The sequence below is a fragment of the Pan paniscus genome, chromosome 2 (genome assembly GCF_029289425.2).
Source record: "Pan paniscus chromosome 2, NHGRI_mPanPan1-v2.0_pri, whole genome shotgun sequence".
Taxonomy (NCBI): domain Eukaryota; kingdom Metazoa; phylum Chordata; class Mammalia; order Primates; family Hominidae; genus Pan; species Pan paniscus.
This window is the reverse complement of record NC_085926.1, coordinates 31,083,906-31,097,672: the sequence shown is the minus strand read 5'-3', so window position 1 is coordinate 31,097,672 and position 13,767 is coordinate 31,083,906.

The window sequence follows — 13,767 nt, the reverse complement described above, 5'->3', positions numbered from 1 at the left end:
CTCTTCTGTAGATGAACCCAACTATTGCCAATCCCATTTCTTAGGTTTTGGGGCTAAGGGTAGTAGCATTTCTCTGATTTGGGGAAACAAAAAAGCACATACTCTCGTGAATGATTGAACATCAGCTCTTGTGAATAATTCTTAGAGATTAAGGCCCTTTTACATGTGGCTTCTCTATCTGGAATCCCTTACCCTGTTTTCTGATTGGCTAAATTTTATGCATATGCTCAGGTTCAGTTTAGGCTCGTTTCCTTCAGGAAGTCTTCCTCACTGGCCAACAGTGAGTTAGTTGTTCTTTTAGCCCCATATCCTATTCCCATTCCCAATACTTCCCAGGTGATTGGGCCCCCTTCCCTATGTCCCATGCTTTTGGGAACTTCTCTTAGGCCTCTTGTGGGCTGCACTCCCCCCATGGGGTGAAGAGTTCTGGCCCTGCTTCTATGTCTTTCTCTGAGTAACCAGGACCTTGTAATTCCCAACCCAAATGGCCTTAGGTCTCTTCAAAGTGCCTGCAGAAGTTTCTTCCAATATTCCTTTTACAGAGGGTGGATAGATTAGCTGGGGCGCATTCCTGGTCCTGAATGTTGGCCAGGGGGTGGCTGGTTAGGGTGACGGTGATGGTGGATCAAATTTGGACATATTGGTGGTGTGTCCACATGAGGACCCTTGAAGTGTGGGTAGAGCCTGGGATGGGAAGAGAATGAAGTCAGGTTTTATAGCCCCCACAAATGCTAGAAATAGGCTTGGCCATCACAGCATTCACCGTACAATATTGCTTTGATTCCTGTGCCATTAGACTGTAAACAAATTGGTGACAGGTATTCCTTCAAGTTCTTGGCTGGGTGACTTGCCAGGTGCCTTGTTAACTGCTTCAGTATAGAGCATCACCGGGAAAGGGAAACACACTATAACTCTCAAGCCTTACCATCTGCAGAAATATTTTTGTAAAGGAAAAGGTTCACCCAGATTCTCTCTCTGTGTGCACCATCTGCAGAATTCAGTTGCCTGGAGGCCGCCTGAGCTTGAAATGAATGAAGAATCCTTCCTGGCAGACATTGCTTCTACCACCTGACCTACTTCTAAAGGGTGAAGCATCTCTTAGAAAGTTGGTGAAGTGAATGACCTTGCAAAACTGTAGTAAGACTACACCAGCCTTAGATGCTTTGAATCATGAATGCTTAGCAGTGAGCTGGGGTGAGAGACAGGTGTGCTATGTACCATCTAGTTTGAAACTTGTCCCAGCCAGCAGAGTTTCCATTCCACCAGAGCAGAATCTCTCACTTGACTTGCTTATTCGGGGCATTGGCAGTCTAGTTGTCTTCAACAGCTGATTTTAAAAACTGATGTATTGAACATTTATTATATTAAATATTCAGGTATATTGTGAGCCACTTGAAATTGAACATGGTGGGAATATTTGCACCATGGAAATCAACAAACACTACAAATCAGGGCTCCCTTCTTCCCCCTACCCCAGTCTAGCTGATTCACCAGCATACTCCTGCTTACCCTGAAGGAAACCTTATCCTGCACAGGCACGCAGGGGTCAGACACAAAAGCAATTTCTCTTCTTTAAATCTTTATTTTTAAAATAAAAGTATATATGCTTCCTGTAACAAACTCAAAAGAATAGAATGGATAAATTGAAAGAAGAATTTTCTAGCTTCCAATCTAACACCCCCCTGTCCTATAAAAGTAACTTTGGAGTAAAGACTTCTAGAATTTCTCTACAGTTATACAAATGCTTTAAAAAAATCCCACACTTCCCAAAGCAATCTACAGATTTAATTCAATTCTCATTAAAATACCATCATCATTCTTCACAGAACTAGAAAAAACAATCCTAAAATTCATATGGAATCAAAAAAGAGCTCATGTAGCCAAAGCAATACTAAGCAAAAAGAACAAATCTGGAGGCATCACATTACCCGACTTCAAATTATACTACAAGGGTATAGATACCAAAACAGCACGGTACTGGTATAAAAATAGGCATGTAGACCAATGGGACAGAATAGAGAACCCAGAAATAAAGCTGAATATTTATAGCCAAATGATCTTCGACAAAGCATACAAAAACATAAACTGGGGAAAGGACACCCTATTCAATAAGTGGTGCTCGGAAAACTGGTAAGCCACACGTAGAAGAATCAAACTGAATCATTATCTCTTACCTTATATAAAAATCAACTCAAGATGGGATCAGACTTAAGTCTAAGACCTGAAACCATTAAAATTCTAGAAGATTACATCAGAAAAATTCTTGTAGACATTGGCTTAGACAAAAAATTCTTCATGAAGACCCCAAAAGCAAATGCAACACAAACAGAAATAAATGGGACCTAATTAAACTACAAAAGCTTTTGCACAGCAAAAGAAACAACTGGCAGAGTATACAGACAACCCATAGAGTGAGAAAAAATATTCACAAACTATGTATCCAACAAATGACTAAAATCCAGAATCTCCAAGAAAGTCAAACAAATCAGCAATAAAAAAAACAAATAATCCCATCAAAAAGTGGGCAAAGGACATGAATAGACAATTCTCAAAAGAAGCTATACAAACAGCCAACAAACGTGAAAAAAATGCTCAACATCACTATTAAAACCATAATGAGATACTACCTTACTACTCCTGCAAGAATGGACATAACTAAAAAGTCAAAAAACAACAGATGTTGGCATGGATGTGGTGAAAAGGGAACACTTTTACACTGCTGGTGGGAATGTAAATTAGTACAACTACTGTGGAAAACAGTATAAAGATTCCTCAAAGAACTTACCATTTGATCTAGCAATTTCACTACTGGGTATCATCTACCCAAAGGAAAAAAGTCATTATATGAAAAGACTCATACACTCACATGTTTATAGAAGCACAATTCACAGTGCAAAGGTATGGAACCAACTTAAGCTTCTATCTACCAATGAGTGGATAAAGAAAATGTGGTATATATACACACCATGGAATACTACTCAGCCATAAAAAGGAATGGAGCTGGAGGGCATTATTCTAAGTGAAGTAATTCAGGAATGGAAAACCAAACGTCATATGTTCTCACTTATAAGTGTGAGCTAAGGTATGAGGCAGAAAGGCATAAGAAATTATATATTGGGCTTTGGGGACTCAGGGGGGAAGGTTGGGAGGAAGTGAGGGATAAAAGACTACCTATTGGGTACAGTGTGTACTGTCTGAGTGATAGGTAGACTAAAATCTCAGGAATCACCACATAAGAACTTATCCATGTAGGCAAAAACCACCTGTACCCCAAAACTATTGAAATAAAAATGAAAATGAAAAGAAGTATTTTTAGATAAACAGAATGAAGCTACATATATTTTTAACACCTTTTTTTCTTCTAAAATATATTGTGGACATTTGTCTGAGTTAGATCATATAGATCTACACCATTTATTTTAATGATTGCAAAGTATTCTATAATATTGTCTTCTTAATGTCCATTTAGGTCATTTTCTTTTCTTTTTTTTTTTTTTTTTTTTTTTTTTTTGCTTAACAAAACATCCTGCATATGAAATGTGTGTGTCTGTGTGGGTGTCTGTGCCTGTGCGTGTGTGTGTGTCTGTACATGTGTGTGTATTTCTGTGTGCAAGTAGACTTATTTCTTTAGGATAAATTTCCAGGAATGAAATATTGAGTTGTTACATAATATCTTGGTAAATAGCGCTAAGTTGACCTGCAAAAAATTGTACTAATGTCCCCTACCTTCAGTAAGGAGAAAAGTTCCTATTTTTAACATTATAATTCCCACCAACAATATATATTACCAATACTTTTAAGTTTTGAAAATTTGTTAAAAGTTATATTTTATTGTTGTTTTTACTTGCATTTTCATATTCACTAATGGACCAAGTGTCTCGTTTTCCATTTGTATTTCTTCTTGTGTGAATTATCAAATCATCTTTGCTCATTTTTTAATTGATTTATTCATTTAAAAATCAATTCATAGAAGCAATTTAAATAAAATGTACTTTTGGTCATTAGTCTATAATATGCATTGCAAAGATTAGCTTCAAATATATTTGTCTTTAAACTCTGCATTATGTTTATCCATATAGAAGTTCTATACAGGGGATTATTTTGTGTTACATTTACTAAGGATATCCAAATCCCAAAGTATAAAAGCATGATCTTATATTTTTCTAATATTTTCTATTTTTCTTTTACATTTATTTGTAAGTTTTTATTCATCAGAATTTATTTTTGTGTATGACATAATAATAGATATATGTACAAGAATCTTTTGAAGTATTGTTTGTAGCAATAAAGTTAGGAAACAACCTAAATGCTCTTTATTAAGGGAGGAATTATATATATTTTGGTAAATCTATACCATAGGGCACTATATAACCTCCTAAGAAACAGGTTCAAACCTATTGATATGGAAGTATGTCTTTGTTGTATTAATAGAGGATGAATTTCAGAGAAATGTATACACTATGCACTGTAAGGACTTATGATTAAGGCCACGTAGATTGTGTATTGCTAACTCCATAGGACAGTGATATGATTGGCATCCCTTGAGTTAGGCAATATAGTAATCCTCTTCACTGTACCACCCTAGTCACTGACATAGGTGATGCATATTCTGTTGATCTTTTGTGAGTTTCCCTTATCTTGTTTTCGCTTTCGGTATACTTCTGCAGTTTCTCTTTCTTAGTGAAACCCTCACTGGGGTTTCAAGAAAGCTGGAGGCTGGCTTTATTCCAAGGCATCTAATAGTACCATGCAACATATGCAGGCTTCCTCACTAGACTGCAGTGTACAGACCCACTTCCACCCTAGCCTCTCTTTTCACTTTGTGAATGTGAGAGCCCACAGCAGGTTCCTACTTTTTGACCTCTCCAGGCAGAATCAGGCACTATTCTCCCCTTCCCTCCACACTCCTAACTCTTGGGATCATATATCAGATTCTCCAAGAATATTATCAAGCTTGTTATGGGGACAGTCTTGGGTGGGCCTATGAGTTTTTGCAGCTTAGTAACTATCCATCTTGGAACTGTATACAAGGAAGAACAAGATAGGCAGGAGGTAGTTAGAGGCGAGGGAAGAAAGAGAATGTTATAATAGAAAATTATGGCCTGCTTACTGTGGCAGATAGAATTATTGATCCCAACACTCTCCTATAGGAGGTGTACACAGCAAGCATACCTCACCTCCTTTGCTGTGGTCTCCTCATGGTCAAGATGCATTTCCTTGCCTTTCTAACTTGGGATTGTCCATATAGTTTGCTTTGGACAGAAGATCTTACTGGACATAGATTGTGTCAAGGCTTGAAATATTCTAGCATGACTGGGCTTGCTCTATTGTGCTGCACATCTGCTATTATCCTGGAAGAACTTGCCCCAGGGAGCCCTCTTGTGCCAGAAGAATGAGTCAGGTGAAGTAGAGTGAATTGAAGTCCTAGCCTGCAGTCAAGTCTACATAAAAAAGAATGAAATCGTGTATTTTGCAGCACCATGAGTAGAATGGCCATTATCTTAAGTGAAACAACTCAGAAACAGAAAGACAAAGACTGCATGTTCTCACTTGTAAGTGGGAGCTAAATAATGTGTACCCATGGACATAGAGTGGGGAGTGGTAGACACTGGGGACTCAGAAGGGTGAAGGGGTCGGAGGGGGGTGGATGATGAGAAATTACTTAATGGGTACAACGTATATTATTCAGGTGATAGATACACTGAAAACAAACTTCACCACTACACAATGTATCCATGTAACAAAATTGCACTTGTACCCCTTATCAAAAAAAAAAAAAAAAAGTCAGCCTAGCTGACACCATCCTCAATCTGTGATCCCTGATTGATCTAAAACACACAAATGAGAAAGAAATGCTTGCTGTTGTAATTCACTGAATTTTGGCATGGTTTCTTGTGAAGCATTCTTGTGAAAATGATTGACTGATTTTTCCTTTATTCTATGAAAACACAATCCTAATTTTATTGGGGCAACAAATAACCTCAACTAAAATAATACATTTTTAAGATTTCTTAATTGCTAAGTGTGTCAGTGTGACTAAGTTTTGGCCAGTGGGATGAAATGCTGAACCAGATTTCTGAGAATTCTGATTAAAAGGAACTGACTCAGCTGAGACATATACTCCTTTTGCCCTTTCCTCCTTCCTTCTTGCTTCCAACTTCACACATGTGAAAACTGCAACTTCAGTGGCCATCTTTGAGTCATAAGGCATCTTTGGGCTGGAAGCTAAGCTCTAGGATGGTGAAGGAGAAAAGGAAGAGCCTCAGTCTTTAATGACTGTGAACCACCGTAACATTCTAAATTGCATACCTCCAGACTTCTCTCATTTAAAAGAAAAAAAATTCTACCTTGTATGAATCACTCCTAATTCTAATTGATAATGTAGTATAATGTTGAAAGAGAATGTAGATTAAAACTATCTATGCTAATACTACAAATACATTAAAATAGAATATCTGTAAGAACAAGGACTAGAAGTTAGTAGGGTCAAATGACAACAATGATTTTATTATGTGAAGGTCAATATTTGCTGAGTGATGAATAATTATTGTCAGTCTGAATGAAAAGGCAGTATGCCAGGAGGTAGCTAAACCACCAGGCTGGATAGAAAACTAGTTTTGGCTTTTAGCTTTAGTTTTGAGCAAATAATTATGGCGTCATCTTGGGAACACAATTTAACTTGCTGAGTCTCAGTTTTCTCATCAGTTTCTTGAAAAATGGAAAAATACAGTTAAATATTATGGAAAAGTTAATCATGATAATGTTAAGTCAGCTATAGCTAGAGTGGCTATTAAATTTATTATCCTTACTGGGACATTTTTGCAAGTAAATGGGATATTGCTGGGATTTTTCTGGCCATCCTAGGTGTAATGCAACTGGGTTTTAGGACTGATCTTCACTCAGTGGAGGAATTGAAGTTCAACGAATATTTTATTTATAATAAAGCTAAATTCCTACACATCTAATAAATAAAAACACTTTTTTTTCCATAAGGCAACTGCAAAAACAAATAAAAGATGTATGTATTCATTAACTTCACAATAATGCAATCCCATGTTTTATGCAATTACTTTTTCGGGGCCCACTTATTTCCCATTACAGGATTTTATTGTAGTAACACCTACATATGAGCCTCTTCCAGGATTGTCATAAGACCCTCACAAGCATCTCTAAAGGGACAGTGCCCAGGAAATTGTAAAAGCTTATGGGAATGCTAGGAGTTTTTATTGAAAAGAGGAAAATGTGACTTGACAGCCGTTGGGGTAACATTAATCACATGGGAACATGCATGTCAGGTACAAAGAGATGACACGGGTGGAGACATAAGTTATATGCAAAAAAACAGTAATTACATCTCCTCTCCAGACCTTCTCTCCTGAATATGGTCTTCAGCAAAATTGTGATGGAGACATTTTTAGATAGCCAAAATAAAGAAACAGAAATGGAAGCAACAAACTAGCATGTGTACAATATTCCTGAAGTTGAATTCTTGTGCCAGCTAAGCACATTATTATAATTGTTATTGTCACTGACTCCAGTGTATTAAGTACAAATAATTATGCTGTTTTAATTATGTAGTAAATTGACTCTTTTAAAGTACTTTGAAAACATCAAATACTTTTCCTGTAGGAGCAGTTTCTGAGGAGGAGTGCACTTAGGTTGCTGTGCCTGACTTATTTATATATACATGTGTGAAATCCTGCCTCAGGGATGTCTTCTACTTGCCTAGTTCCCTGCCTGAAATCAGGCCATTAGTGCCACATTCCCATGAAATGACTCACTGATTTACATTTATTCATTCATTTATCTACATTTATTTGGGGGACTTAAGATCTGCCAGGTGCTTAATACAGCGGTGAAGGAACTGCAAAAGATGCCCAGTTCCCTGCCTTATCCTCTGAATCTTCAGCCTGCTCCTGAGGCTTCCAACTGCCAGTATCTGTATCTTGCTTCCTGAAGGTATTCTCCAAGGCAGTGGGAGACCACACTTGCCATCACACCCTGCAGCCCCTAAACAATGACTGCTAAGAGCTGGTGTATAAATACCCCTATTCCCTCATTCTACACAGGGAATAACTCTGAGACGCATGGTTTATATAGTTTCCCAGACTTACCCATCAGGATTAAAATTAGATACAGAGTGGCAGGGGCTTGATAAAACCACCTTTATTCATTGCTTTCCTTTCTCTGTCTTATTGCCTAATGGGGCTATCTGAGATTCCTTCCCTAAAAAAGTATTTTCATCAAATCTTTGTTTTAGGATCTGCTTCTAGGTGAATGCTTGAAGGCATAACCACTGCCTTCTTGAAGGGTTGCCCATTCAATCGCCTCTAGGGGCCAGGCAGGTGTGGTAAATGAGTGAAGCAAATTAACATTCCTCCTTTGAGCTTTACCTACTCCCAATATACTTATTACTCAGGGATCCCTGCCTAAAGATGTTAGCATACTAGCCATTCCTTCCCTGCAAGGTATACTTTTTGCTTCCAGGGAGCCTGAGGAAGAATGATTGAGTAAATGAATGGTGTCGCATTCAACAGCTTATCTACTCATTCATTCACCACACATCAACCCATTCCCCATTTACTCACTATCCGTTCAATCCTCTACCCATTCACTCACCACTCATCCACCTATTCTTTCACTGCTCACTTCCACACTGCCCATCTCCAAACATTATTAAAATATTCTCTTTGGGCAGAAAATTATGCTAATTTAAGTGGGGAGAAACAAGAAATGTATAAAAGGTCAATAAGCCAATCTTAACATATTTTAGATTTAACTGCTTCCTTTCCCATGAACAATTGGATCTGTTAGAAATTTTCTGAATACCTCAGGCTGCTTCACTTCAAAAAGCATTTGCTTTAACTATTTCATCTTTGTAAATCTCTTCTGCCTTCTTTACTCTGTGGATAGCTCACATTTATCCTTTACAGACTTCTTGAAACGTAGCACCTTTAGTGGATGCAGTGGTTTGCCAGAGAGGGCCCCCATTCAAGTCCCCATTCAGGACTGTGGCACTCATTTACTGCATTACTGGGAGTGTTGGTTGTTGATGGCTTGTATTACTCACTCCTCAGGGGCTCGACTGGTTGATGTGGCGGTACAGAGGCCTGATGCCTTTGCCACAGATTAGGATCTCTCCTAAGGTCCACCCCCGTTTCAGAGCTTCTTATTTGACTGGTTGAGGTCTCAGTTCCAGCTGCAATGTAGCTTATATTTTCCCTAGTCCAATTCTGCTTTCCTCACTCTCTTACAGAGCATTCCCCCATCAACCTCCCCAGTCAAATCTCAGAGAATCAGAGTTGGTTTCTGATGTGGTTTGGCTGTGTCCCCATGCAAATCTCATCTTGAATTGTAGCTTCCATAACCCCCATGTGTTGTGGGAGGGACCTGGTGGGAGGTGGGATGTAATTGAATCACGGGGGTGGGTTTTTCCCATTCTGTTCTTGTGATAGTGAATAAGTCTCATGAGATCTGATGGTCATGTAATGCGCAGTTTCCCTACACACACTCTCTTGCCTGCTGCCATGTAAGACATGTCTTTTCTCCTCCTTCACCTCCCACCATGATTGTGAGATTTCCCTAGCCATGTGGAACTGTGAGTCCATTAAACCTCTCTTTCTTTGTAAACTACCCAGTTGCAAGTATTTCTTCACAGCAGTATGAAAATGGACTAATACAGTAAATTGGTAGCAGTAGAGTGGGCTACTGCTAGTAAGATACCCCAAAATGTGGAAGCAACTTTGGAACTGGGTAACAAGCAGATGTTGGAACAGTTTGGAGGGCTCAGAAGAAGATAGAAAAATATGGGAAAGTTTAGAACTTCCCAGAGCCTTGGAGGGCTCAGAAGACAGGAAGATGTGGGAAAGTTTGGAACTTCCTAGAGACTGGTTGAATAGCTTTGATCAAAATGCTGACAGTGATATGGACTGTGATATGAAGTCTAGGCTGAGGTGGTCTCAGATGGAGATGAGGAACTTTTTGGGAACTGGAGGAAAGGTCACTCTTGCTATGCAGTGAGACTGGCTGCATTTTGTCCCAGCCCTAGAGATCTGTGGAATTTTGAACTTGAGAGAGATGATTTAGAGTATTTGGCAGAAGAAATTTCTAAGCAGCAAAGCATTCAAGAGGAAGCAGAACATAAAAGTTTGAAAAATTTGCAACTTGACAACGTGATAGAAAAGAAAACCCCATTTCCTGGGGAGAAATTCAAGCCTGCACAAGTAACAAGGTGCCAAATGTTAATCACCAGGACAATGGGGAAAATGTCTCCAGGGCACGTCAGAGACCTTCATGGCAGGCCCTCCCATCACACACCTGGAGGCCTGGGAGTGAAAACTGGTTTCATGGGCTAGGCCTAGGGTCCCTGCTGCTGTATGCAGCCTCAGGACATGGTGCCCTGCATCCCAGCTGTTTCAGCTCTAGCCATGGCTGAAAAGGGCCAATGTACAGCTCAGGCTGCTGCTTCAGAGGGTGTAAGCTCCAAGCCTTGGCAGCTTACACATGGTGTTGAGCCTGTGGGTACACAGAAGTCAAGAATTGAGGTTTGGGAACCTCTGCTTAAATTTCAGAGTGCGTATGGAACAGAGTGAGACTCTGTGTCAAAAAAAGAAAGAAAGAAAGAAAGAAATCATTCATAGTACGGTGTTCTTTTTAGTTGTGACTTCTCAGGATACTTCAAGTTAAAAGGACATAAACTACACAGGAAGAAGCCCCTTTTCATTAAAAAGGATGAAGCCATAGAAAAAACACTAGAAAAATATAGAAAATGTGAAAGTAGTTATCTCCTGCCAGTAGGATGACTGATGATTTTTGTTCTTAATGTGTTTTTGTATGTTCTAATTTTCTGCTATGGATTTACTTTTATGATCAGAAAATATATTATAAAATATACTTAAAACTAAACAACAATAAAAACAACAACAACAACAACAACAAAACATATTGCCTCAGTGTTGGATTTTTCTGCTTTGAGAATCCCTCCAGAATCAGGACTAGAGCAACTATAGCCTATGGGCCAAATTCTGCCCATGACCTATTTTTGTAAATAAAGTTTTATTGGAACACAGCCACACCTATTTGTTTACATAATGTCTATGGCTGTTTTCTTCCTACAGTGGTAGAGTTGAGTAGTTATGATAGAGATAATATGACTACCAAGACTAAAATACTTACAGAAAAAATTTTCCAACCCATGCTCTGGACTGTGAGATCTGTGAAGGGAGGAACTGTTTTACTTATTTTTGTGTCACCAATGTCAGTGCACTGAAAAGTCCAATAAATATTTGTTAAATAATTGAATTTGGGAAATAAAATAAATAACCTATGCAATTATTAACATAGGAATCTAATACATTCAGAAATATAAATAAGCATAGTTATTGGAGACACCAAGAACTTTGTTCTTTTGGGGCTGAATATATAAATTATTTTTAGGTGATATAGGAGATATCAGATAATTCTGAATGGATGTAATGAATTACTAAGTTTTCAGAGGAGTAAAATAGAAACCTTAGGTTTTTGACATGGCTCAGTCATTTTCTAGCCATGCAACCTAGAACAAGTCACTAAGGGCTCTCTTAGCTTCTTTTTTCTCAGCTATGGAATAAGTAGAAGAACACCGGCTTGGCCAAACTCAGAGGGTTTTTGTGGTAAGCTAATGACATGACAGTGTGAAATGATCTGAAAACTAAAGTATTACCCAGGTAAAACGGATTACATTGCCGTCAGAAGTCATTTTCAAAATTAATGTGAAGCACCAGGTTGGTGAAGCCAACCTGATCTATTTGTGTTTTCTAGGGTGTCTTAAACCTTGAAGGCTTGGTTGAATCAACCAGGACCTATGACTGTGCTCCTAATGTGAGCTGAGATGTCTCAGATGGTAGAATACAGGATGGGGTGTTGGTGGAAAATGGCCCTTTCCTTCTAAAAATTGTTCAAGTCTTCAGCTTCTCCCTGGCAATGGGGTTTGGCTTTGTATAGAACAGCATCTGATTTGTCAGCAACTTTTAAGTAGTTTATTGATTTAACATTTCTTCCAAGATGCTAAAAAATCCTTGGTCTGCTGACAGCAACAGGGAGCTGCGTCTTGAAAGAGGACTCTGACGGCTTGCTCTCAGATGTCCTGGCTCCAGCCTTTGCAATCACTGTTTTTCAGAAAATTGTTTTAAATAGCGTTTATGTTCCATTTTGAACAGCCTCTTCTTTTTTTTGCTTCCTTCTTTCCCAACAATCATTGGCGATTGCAGTGTCTTTCCATGGTGTCTCACTATCTAACACACTATTGCTGAATGACGTCATTTCATGGTGAAATAACCTAAGCAGAAGACATGTCTGTTTTGGTAGAATACTGAAGTTCACTATGTCAATGCAATCAGGTTCACAAAACAATTTGCAAAACTAAATTTTCCATTTATTTTTTTCAGAGCACTAAGGAAAAATAGAATCTGTGGAGATGGCCCTTCTGCAAATCTCTAAAAGGCAGAATGTGCTCTTACAAGAGTAAAAGGAAGGAATGCACCTTAGAATTAATGCTTTTAGGGTAGGCGGGCTCTCCTAGCACTCTTCTTCCTTTCCTCTAATTCCTTTCATAGCTTCCCACTTCCAAGGAAGAACAATTTACTAATCTGATTGGGCTTTATCTGATTTGTGAATGGACTACTGGACCTTAAAAATCAGCAGGAATTTCAGGATTTCCTTCTTTCTTTCCTTTTATCCTGTGCCTCTAACAGTGTGAGTTGGGTCAAGGTGTTCATTCTCCCTAGTGCCCCATTTCCTCTTTCTTGTGTTGTTCCAAATATTTAGATTTGTAGGAGAAGTAGGAGGTGAAGGTGACCAATTCATCCCAGTTTGCCCAGGACTTTCTGGGCTTTAGCACTGAAAGCCCAGCGTTTCTGGAATCCTTTCAGTCCCAGGCAAATTGACATAGTTGATCACCCTAGACCCTATTTCAGCCTCCAAACTGAGCCACATATACACCTTAACTTTTTATGAGGAGCCTTGAATTGGGGATTATGGAGTCTAAGCTATTAATTAAAAGCTGTTTTTAAAAAACATTTAAAATTTCAAGTTAGCTTTTCTTTCTTCTATCTACTCCCTCATTCTGTAACCCCTTGGAGAAAAAGGATGAAAGACAGGATGGCTTCCCTGCTATAATGGCTCTAAAAATGACTCTTGACATCTAAAATGGCTATGTGTTTTATGGACACAGATACAGAAGGACCAAAAGGACCCTGGGGTCAGTGTCCTGGGGAGCAGGATAAGCAAAGGAATTGGCGGAGACAAAAGAAGAGGAGAATGGAAAATAAAGGCTTTTAAGAAAACGGGCCAATTCTCTAAACAGGTCTCATTTTGAAGACATTTATTCAGGTGAGCAACGTTGAGTTTCCATGTTGTGCTGGATCATGTGCCAGGCCCTGGAGATACTAAGGTGAGTGAGACACAGTCTTACACCTCAAGAAGCCCCTTGTCTTGCTTTCTTGGTAACTCTCAGCCCGGTGAGCTCAGCTTCCTCCTTGGACTATGTGAAGGAAAGCTGGGTATAGATCCAATGGGAAATCCTCACTGAGGCCACTTTTTTCAACTGTGACCCCGTCAGGAGAGCTCTGCTCGGCAACCCAACTCTCATTAGGTGGCAGTGTCCATGGTTTTTTGGTCTGGGATGAACGACATTTGTTAACCAGTGCAAATGGGCATTCATCTCTTTAGAAGCCAGGGTTCAGTGTGCTTCCATGTCCCTGGCAAGCTTTTAAGTCCCCATCACACCAA